Source organism: Halichondria panicea, chromosome 6 (assembly GCF_963675165.1).
Source record: "Halichondria panicea chromosome 6, odHalPani1.1, whole genome shotgun sequence".
Lineage (NCBI taxonomy): Eukaryota > Metazoa > Porifera > Demospongiae > Suberitida > Halichondriidae > Halichondria > Halichondria panicea.
Window position 1 is genome coordinate 6,982,868 of NC_087382.1, and position 10,437 is coordinate 6,993,304.

A 10,437-nucleotide genomic window follows, 5' to 3' on the forward strand; every position below is an offset into this window, starting at 1 on the left:
GCAGTGCTAAAACATCCAGGTAAGCAGACCTAGTCACAAGCTTATTCAAGATTCTTAGCTTTTGCTCGACAAAGAAAGATATGTGACAGTGCCAGTGCCAATGAAAACGGACCTTAACGCGGCAATAATTTTAATTTAGGGCAAACATTTTTTTTCATAGGTTCAACCCTTCCTCTACCTACCTGTAAAAATGTGGGTCCTCTATAAAGCTTTAAACAGGTCAAGCGTGGACGTTGAAGAAACTCACCGAACGTCCATTTTTTACCATTTTTTACAATGAAATTTACTGACGTGAGGGGAAATTCTCTGGGAATTTCCCTATTATTGTTAATTATTTTTAACTTGTACAGGAACAGTCCACTTCTTAACAAACATGAGCGCTTGGCGTAGATCCACTCTTGTTTCTTTAGATGTACGTATCCCGTGCTCATAAACACTCCATAACAACCTACAGATAAGTAGTAAGTTAAGATAGACACAATATCAATGTCACTTACATTCTAGCCAATAGACTAGCGTTTCACAGGCCTACCACCACCTGTGGGAACCATCAATATAAATAAATGTTATACGACGCAGTTTCCTGGGCTGTGATCACCCATCCCATCAGGACTAAGCACAATGGTAGTGATACCAGTACAGAGTACAGTACTAAATTAAAGGAGGAAAGTTTCTTATAAGGCTACTAAATCAGCCTTAGATCAATACAGACAAATACTAAGTGATCACTTAAAGCTGAACAGGGACACTTTCTGTAGGCTCCATACAAGTGAGGGATCTCTGATACATTACACAGATAATAACTTATAACAAGACATGAGCAAGACATGAGAGCTTACCATTCGAGCGACGGGAGTCTTTGTCTCTTTATTTCGGTGCCAAGCAATCCAGCTACATAGCTGCTAGGTCCTAGAACGCCTAGCCTTCATATAACTAACTTGTCTTCTCCAGAACATCGCTTTATGAGTATACGGAATATACGGAAGTGCCAATAATTGACTTAAATTATGGCCTACATATCTCCGGAGCTAGGAGGTCGATCTTGGTATCATTTTGAAGCTTAAAGGACGCTCTATCCGATTCAACAATAAAAACTGATTCCGCGTTAAGGTCCGTTTTCATTGGCACGTACTGTCGCTAGGCTAGGCAAGGCACAGTCATATGATGCGCATTGGCCGTGGAATCATGCCTAGCGTCGGTACAACAACGTACTGCCTTGACTTCCTCTACAGCCGACTGCATGGACCACAATCTCTAGGTAGCTGTTGTTATGAAAGAGAAAGTCATATATACCTCTCCGGATGTAAGCATGACCAACTGTGCCCAGTCCAGCGAACGATGTATGTACTGGGATGGAATGATCCCAGCACAAGTGAAAGAGTAATTAATCAGTATAGTGATGGTGCGGCCAACTTCCTCCAAACACGCGAGAGTCTGGTGCCGGCAGTGACTCTGATGACCCTTTCTAATAGGTGTAAACAAGCTAAAACAAACTACCTGAATCACAGAGTCCAGTCGCCAACTTCGAACCAAACACTCAAACACTCCGAGCACTCCGAGCACCAAACACTCCGAGCAGCCCTGTCATCAAATGCAGCGCTTCTCAGTGATGAACAAGGTCTGATCATCATGTACATCCCTGATAGAACAGGACTATATAACTAGGTAAAAGGATTGTCTCTCAAGAAGGTCATCAGCACTAGCTAGTGTCTCTTCTACAGCGTCAGAGAAAGGTTGTCAATTTGCTTGTTTCAAGTCAAAACGGTCGTTTTCTACGATTAGCCAACTAAGTCTTGTCCTAGCTGCCCAAAAAGGGGCGTATTTCTGCATAAGTAGGGTTTGTCAGACGGTTTTGTAAAGACTCGCAAACAGTCGCCATTTTTTTCTTATGCGCCATATAGGCTCGTTTCAGAAATAGCTAAACTCAAGAAAGCTCGATAGTATCGGAACTCGGTTTGCTTGCTTGATTGATAGTGAATCGTATTTTTCCGGTCCCCCCTCACTTCGGGCAAGATTTCAATTATCAGATTATTATAACCCTATGTAATGGTGTGTATTTAACTGTATTTAACGAGGGAGGAAACTCGAAAAATCACTGCCATCCATGTAATGAGTGTGAACAGTTAGTGTTAGAAAATGGTTAGAAAATGATGCCATGACCGCCATATTAATTTTCAAAAAAATGCACAAAATCCGTAGAAAACAGTAAAACGCTTCGACTTTGATGGTACAAGACTTTTGATGGTACAAGTTAGGCTAGGAAGATATACCAGTCAAAGCCTGAATCGCTTACTATCTCGAAGGTTTGGCTGTGATCTGCTTCTGTCAAGCGGTAAGGTAAGTAGTAGTTGCGTATAATACTGCTTTGTTACATGGCTCTTTAGATTTCGCTAGAACCTTTATACTGTCTAATACTTATTGTAGTAAGTATATAGCTGTAGAGTTTGTAGTGCTGAGAAGTAGCTTGTGAGGTGTGGCTGATCACCAGATGCAGCCTCGTGTGAGCGCAGTTTATATGTTAATGTTTAGAGGATGTTAATGTTTAGAGGCCCTGTATCATTCATTATCCTGTATCATTCATTGTACACTTTGATTATGTAAAAAGAGCACATAGTTGTGTACAGTACTTTGCTAGGAGTCTTTTTAGATTCGCTAGAAGTGGCTTATGGTAGATATTAGTTGCTCTCTGTGTCTGTGTACATGTATGTATAATTATCATGTGTACAGTGTGACAGTGAATGACAGTGAACAAAGGCAGCGGCTGAGCCTGTATGTTGACGTGACTCTACTGAGCCAAATACGGGTACACGGGTACACAAGTACGACTACTGTTCTCTGTTCTTATGCCATAGGAAAAAGCACACTCCACATTCTTGGCAAAACCATGTCGTGTCAGTTCGGTCCTATGTATTGACGGACATGGACCACTCGAATCTTTTACGGGGAAGTTGGAGAGGAACAATCGCACCACCGTAATGACCTCCGACTGCAATATGAAGATTCTAGGCCGCGGAACTCTTTGATATTTAATTTTGGGTGGCTACATCAAACAAAGCTAACAAAAAGAAACTTTCTGTAGTAGCCCCTGAGCTGGTCACCCCTGTCAACTCCACCCATGTGCTGGTTGTACGACGGCACATCAGCGGAACCTATAGCTGTGGGCTGTGTTGTCATGGAGAGGAAATTCACGATTTTATCTTTCCAGGCGGTTGCTGTCACGGGGGCCCTTCTGGACTGTCCCTCTGTGTAAAGGTAACGTAGCATTATTAGTGGTTGTGTGAGTGTGCATGTTGCATGGGTGTGTGAGTGTAGGTGTGTGAGTTTGTTTTTGCATGGGTGTGTGAGTGTATGTGGGTGTGTGTGTAATTATTTTGGGGAAGCTTTTTTCAATGCAGGAGGAAAATTTTTCCCATTGACGTTGGTGAAGAAGTTGGTGAAGAAGTTGTCAAAGTAGACGTGGTGAACCCGCTTGTCAATTTCTTCACTACGTGTTATTTCCTGCTTCACGACTGAAGTACCCATTGGGTCCCAGTACCCATATCGGCATATACTGCTTGAGAGTGGACCGACCTGTACCCAGCCGATCAACCGAGAGATTTCCCTGAAGCGCCTCCTTGTCGTGATGGGGGCGTAGTGCGTAAGAGGGTCTCTACTCCAATAGTTGTTCAGAGATGGTAAGTGGACAATAGAATACAAGAATACAAAAACTCCAATAAGCTTCCAATTCTTCAGTCTTCCATTTATCGTACTTGTCATCTCTCCCTGGCGTATCTATTGCTCTCAGCCATTAACCCTTTAACCGTCGGATTCTTAATTAACAGTGAAGTGAAATGTCTCTATCGGGTTTCCAGTTTCCAGAGCAACTAGCAACTATATACCAATAGAATGCCCATACAACAAGGAATAAAATGGTGTTGCCATAGCAACCACGGTTATTGCGCCCACCCGTTTTTATCATTTTAAATGCGGTGAGATACAATCCAAAAATTTTTTTTCATGGATCTGCCTATCATATGTGACAGGGCCAATGAAAACAGACCTTAACGCGGGCATTTTCGAATCAGTTTTTATTGTTGAATCGGATAGGGCGTCCTTTAAGCTTCAAAATGATACCAAGATCGACCTCCTAGCTACTTTCTTTCCGGAGATATGTTCGAGGGAACGCTACAAAGGTATTGCAACGCCCTCTTGAGTAAATGACGCTCAAACGTCATGATAATTGAAGTTCAATTATTGGCTTCCGGGCACTTCCGTATACTCATAAAGCTTAGTAAAAGATGTTCTGGATAAGACAAGTTAGTTAGATGAAGGCTAGGCGTTCTAGGACTCTCTAGCTAGCTAGTATAGCTATGTAGCTGGATTGCTTGGCACCTAGGAAGGATCTTCGAAGAAATAAAGAGACAAAAACTCCCGTCGCTCAAATGGTAAGCTCTCATGTCTTGTTATATTATAAGCTTGTACTTATTATCTGTGTAATGTATCAGTCTTATAAAAGATCCCTCACTTGTATGGAGCCTACAGAAAGTGTCTCTGTCCTTCATACAGCTTAAAGGAAGCCTAAGTGATCTATTATAGGTAGTCTTTCACTTAGTATTCATCCGTATCGATCTAAGGCTTGATCCAACTTATTAGTAGCCTTATAAGAAGCTTTCCTCCTTTAATTTAGTACTGGTATCACTGCCATTGTGCTTAGTAGTAACAGGCCTGATGGGATGGGTGATCACATCATGGAGGGCCCAGGAAACTGCGTGGAATTGTCGTATAACATTTATATTGATGGTTCCCCCAGGTGGTGGTAAGTGTCGGAGGCCTGAGAAACGCTTGTCTATTGGCTAGAATGTAAGTGACATTGATATTGTGTCTATCTTAACTTACTACTTATCTGTAGGTTGTTATGGAGTGTTTATGAGGACAAGTGGCACGGGATACGTACATCTAAAGAAACAAGAGTGGATCTACGCCAAGCTAGCTAGCTAGATAGCTGCTCTTTCTAATCTATTTCTGTTGCTAAATTATGTTTGTTAAGAAGTGGAGCTATAATATACCTGGCTCCTCTTGATGATTGTAAGTACTGGGCTGATGAAATAGTCCTGTACAAGTTGTCATCTTTTATTTGTTAAAAATAATTAACAATAATAGGGAAATTCCCAGGGAATTTCCCCTCACGTAGACAGTAAATTTCATTGTAAAAAATGAACGTTCGGTGAGTTTCTTCAACGTCCGCGCTTGACCTGTTTAAAGCTTCGTAGAGACCCAAATTTTTACAGGTAGGTAGAGGAAGGGTTGAAGTTAGCACCTGTGAAAAAAAAAATTTTTTGCCCATGTTTTTCATTTCTACTAAATTGGCCTATAGCTTAATTTAATTATTGCCGCGTTAAGGTCCGTTTTCATTGGCCGCCCTGTCACATATGCTGACTAAGCTTGATTTTCACATCATATGAAGTGCTAAGACATATCTTGACATCAGAGAGAAGGTGGGGCTCGATGAACGATCTATGAAATTTACAAGCTCACATAAAGACTCTATTTTAGCTATACTATACTTACACTACTGATATTCTAGCTATACTATACTACTTTATACTATACTACTTACTAGAGTCACACAGTGAGCCCTCTCCTGGTCTTTCACCGTCCTGGTCCATAGCTAGCGTCTAGGTCCATGTCATGCATGTTCATCAGCGTCTGGCATAAAGCTGGTAGCCTTTGGGAGGTATCCTACTATCTCTGTCATCACCAGAGGAGACATCGCCATTGCTGTCCTCAAGCTGTTCAAGCACATCGGCACAAGTAAACAATCTAGCCATAGCTATAAACTTCGTGCGGTAAGATGCTAATGAAATTTTAACATAGCAACGTGGCTTGGAAAATTCTAGACTAAATTGCACGTGATTCTACAGCTCTTCCTCTATACAGGGATGTCTATACAGGGATGTGCGTAGTTCGAGCTACTTCCTAAGTATCGCAGAATTAGAATTTCGCTAAAAAGTCGATCGTGGCCCGTGGCGGTTAAAGGGTTAAGAGGTGAAAAATGTGTAGTGTGTAGCGGGCAATCAGAGATCTCGGACCGGTCAGGGATGTAAAGGTGACAGTCTCAGACCATTGGACCATTGCCTGTTTTTATATAATATTATTTGTTATGAGCCTCTTCTGATGTTATTTTACCTGGAGGCGGTGGTGGTGGTTGAGAGGGAGGGGGTGGCTGGTGTGGTGGTTGAGGTTGGGGTGGTGGGTCTAGGCCTGAGTCATCTAAATAATAAGAACAGTGCTTCTATGATTGTATCAATATGATTATTCGTCGTTGTCCGACTCAAGGTCTGAAAATTCATAGTCGCTACCTTAGGTTCTTCTGGGTCCTCCTCATCAAGATTCATCATCGGACAAGATATCGCCAAGTACCTCCTCGTTGGTCAAGTTTTAGATAGTTTGAATTAATTTACATGTATTTTGTTGTATTTAAAAAACCGTTTTTGTGCAAAATTTTTATGTGTTACCCCCATGCAATGCTTAGTCTACAGCTCGGCCGTTTGCAGTGCTGAGGCCTCCTCCTTTCGAGATCTTGCAAAAAGAAGGCGTTCAACTACAGCTGCCGCAAAAATGCGTCATAGTGACATGACGCATTTATGCGTCTGCGGCGTATAATCGGTCTGTATAATCGGTCTTCCAATCGAATTTTGACTTGAAAAACTACAACCCACATCACGCACGTCTACGAATGCATTTCAATGGAAATGCAGAATGTAGCTAATAAACGCCGCTCTTGAACTGTGGCACGCTCTTGAACTGTGGCCCCTCTTGAATTGTAGCCAGCAAGCATATACGGTACGTAACTTTTTTTGTATCTTTGATATTTCCATCGAACGTTTCCATCGAACGTTAGGTCTGCTTCTGCCCCTACATTGTTACTTTTCACAAAAGTTTCAATTGTGGTTCCAATGTTAGGAAACTGTTCAATTTGTGGCTGCTTTTTCTGCAAATACTTTTGCTCAGCTAATCTGCGACGTACTTGCCTCTGAATGGACATACACTTTTAAAGAATCATCAAAAATATTGCATCTGCGCTTTCTGTGACTATTTACCTGTCGCTGTTTAGACCAAGAGTTGTATTGAATATCTGTATTAATTTGTCTTTCCTCTTTCTGATCAAGTTGAAGGTCCTGTACACACGTTGCTATGTATTCAGAACCACATCTGCTGCAAATTTGAAAGTAATTAAAATCTAATGGTGCAGTTTTTTCTTCAATGGCATTTTTCTGACTCTGAAGAATTCTCGTAGTAGCTTTTTCTTTCGTTCTGGCTAGTTTTTCCATTTCTTGATAAATACAGCACTCTCAACGTCAAGATAATCCAGAGGACTTGCATACCTAAGTGCTCACGATCAGATTCACACAGTTTAAGTAACGACTTCAACATTTTCTTATCCTCTGGTGTAGTCCACAGACTGGTGATACTGTACTAAAATACGCTTTAGTTTGTCATCAAAAGTCCTGCATAAACTTGAACTCTGCCATGAGAAAGTCTTTGTGAAGTACTAACAACATAGCTACGTACATGTAGCTAGCTGCTAGTAATAATTTTTTTGGCTGCCACATGCTAGAGTCAAAGTTCACTGAGGCTACTATTTGAGAGCGGCTGCTAGCAAGGGAGGCTACTATTTGAGTGCGGCCTTTATACAAGAGCGGAAGAGCGGCCTCTGATCGAGCATATACGGTATGTCAATAAAGAATCATCTGGAAAAGGAATACAAGACCAAATTTTCATATGGCACAGTTGTCCAACTTTGTGTCTCTGCTATGCGTTATAAAGGGGTAACATCAAGACGTGCACGTAAAGGATTTCAACTAAGGTTCAATCCAGACGGTCCAAGGTTTAGACTATATTCAGCTGCTCCAACATGACAATAGTACCAACATGACAATAGTAAATACATCAGGTTACCGCCTAGACACTTGGTGACACCCGGTAGTACTAGGAGATGACCTCCAAGAACTAAAACATAAAACACCTTTGCGCTGGTGTTGTAATTAAAAGCAGCCCAGCCTCAGATTTCAAGATGGTATTGGAAAAAGAAGATTTAGCTAATGCATTTTAGCTAATGCATTTTACGACAAAGATGGCAAACTCAAGAAAATGTTGTGTAGGGACCCTCCCATGACGAGGTGCAGTTTTTTTGGACATTAGAACACTTAAAAAAACAAATTTTACTCTAGATTGGTAACACTTGTTACTGCTCGCAGCTCAAGGTCAAGGTCAAGCTATTTGAACAGGGTAGAGCATATTTTGTTTAAAAAATTTATACTCATGAACCTATATTGACCTATTGGATGAAAATACCAAGAGGTTACACAACGCTCATATAAGTATGATCCAGTTTACATAATTATGTACATACCTTAAGCATGAGCTTGACTTCTAATGGAAGAGCGCCTTCCAAGATGTCATGCATACACTGAAAAAATCCAGCGTATCTAACAAGGCACGTATGTTAACACCCGCACTGCTCCAGGCAGGCTCGTGTTCCTGTTCGATGGTGCGTGGGGGTTAAACACTCTGACATCTACAAAGGTTCTCTCCAGTCTTCCTCCCCAGAAGCCGTTTGCCCCGATGTCTAGTCGGGCGTTATCGGTGGTAATGGCGGTGCGTCTTGCCATGGTCTCCGAGGAGAGTGATCCGGTTCCACACACACGTCTTCCGTCATTAGGGTGGCAAGTTAGATCGTTGTGGCGTATTGACGGGAATCCACCTCTTGGGCAGGAGAGAGCATGTTCGATAGTGAAATTTGCACCACAGACACAGTTTGTAGCAGTGTTTGGCGGACACCATCCATATCTCAGGGCCAGAGCGTCTACAAACGCGCCATGCTCCTCCAGAGGCAACGTCGTCAATCAGCTTGAAGAGCCCATTTCCTTTGCTAGATCCATGGCTTTCTTGAGAGTAGGTGTTAGCACCTCTCTGAGGCGATTGGCATTCAAATCTGCGTTTTGGCGTCTTTCTCGCTGGATCTCTGCTTTAGCTGATATCTGGTTTGTTAGAGCATATGCATGGTCTTGTGAGTGGATTAGCTCCCTGAGTGGAGCAGTGACCAGCATGGAGGACTTGAACTCTTGATCCGACTGTTGTGAGGGAATAATAATGCCTAAACCACCTAGCCTCCCAAACAGATCTCTCTCTGTTTCGTTCGGTGGTGGTCTGCCAGTGAGGTTTAGAATCAGATGGCACTGCAAAATGTTGTCTAGCTTCTCGAGGTATTGGCCAATGCATGGGGTGGTTCGTGAGAGATAGGACCATTTACTAGACATACCATGGGTTAAGGCGGCATGGGGTTGAGCTACTGATTATTGATAGGGTCTTTAGTTCATCCGTCCATTGCTTCACTTTATCCGAGACGAACTGGTTTATATATGCTGGGGAGCCCAGCTCCTAGGTGGGGCCTACCATCTGAAACGTTCAGCACCAGACAAGTTTGTACATTTTTACTCGATACTGGAATTGAAGGAACATTTTCTTTGAAGGTGTCTTTGAAGGTAAGAACCTCTATATCCGATTATACGCCGACGTAACACGGCCATATTAATTTTTAAAAAATGCAAAAAGTTAGTTCTTAGAAAACTGCTCGTAACTCGAAAGCGCTTCGACTTTTGATTGTGCAAGTTAGGCTAGGAAGATATACCGGATCTACAAGATGATGCCCGAATCGCTTACTGGATTGGCTGTGATCTGCATAAGTGTGCAGGATTGGTGTCATTAGCATGACATTATATGTATAATTGCATAACATCCCCCCATTATACATGTAACATATAATGTTGATATAAAAATGTATAATGTGCATAATGTCACATTTTAGTAAGTGGTGTATAATATGCATAACGTCAAATTTTATATTTGATGTATAATTGAGCTGCATAATGTGCATAATGTCAAATAATTATTTTAATTGTGCATAATGTCAAATTTGTGGCTACAGGTATACTTAATTGTGTATGCATATTATGCATATAATGTGCATAGTGTCGGGCGGTTATAAATATAAGAGGTTTGGTAACGGTAGGGTTAGTTAGGTTATAGGGATAGGGTTATAGGGCATAAGGTGGCTAGGGGGTCAGGGTCAGGCCATGACGAATGGCCCTTTTTTGGCCTTTTTGGGTCCAAAGTGTCCCTTTTTGTCGAAAGTGTCCCTAAAAGTGTCCCTTGGTCCCCAAAGTGGCCCTGGCCCTTTTAACCATGACCAATGTTCCGGGCCCTCAATGCCCAAAATGTCCCTTTTACCCTCCAAAAATGTCCCTTCGTGTCCTCCAAAATGTCCCTTGGTATCCCCCAATGTCCCCCAAAGTGTCCCTTGGTGCCCCCCAATGTCCCCCAAAGTGTCCCTTGGTGCCCCCCAATGACCCCCAAAGTGTCCCTGGCCCTTTTAACCATGACATATGTCCCAGGGCC

General features: G+C 42.2%; 1 long non-coding RNA gene across 1 annotated transcript; it reads left to right on the plus strand.

Moving 5' to 3' along the window:
- The first annotated feature begins 4,064 nt into the window (after positions 1 to 4,064).
- Positions 4,065 to 5,221, plus strand: LOC135336837 (uncharacterized). The gene is made up of 3 exons (XR_010394949.1): positions 4,065 to 4,424; positions 4,790 to 4,839; positions 4,889 to 5,221. It is a non-coding gene; the product is annotated as an uncharacterized LOC135336837 (long non-coding RNA).
- Positions 5,222 to 10,437: the final 5,216 nt, after the last annotated feature.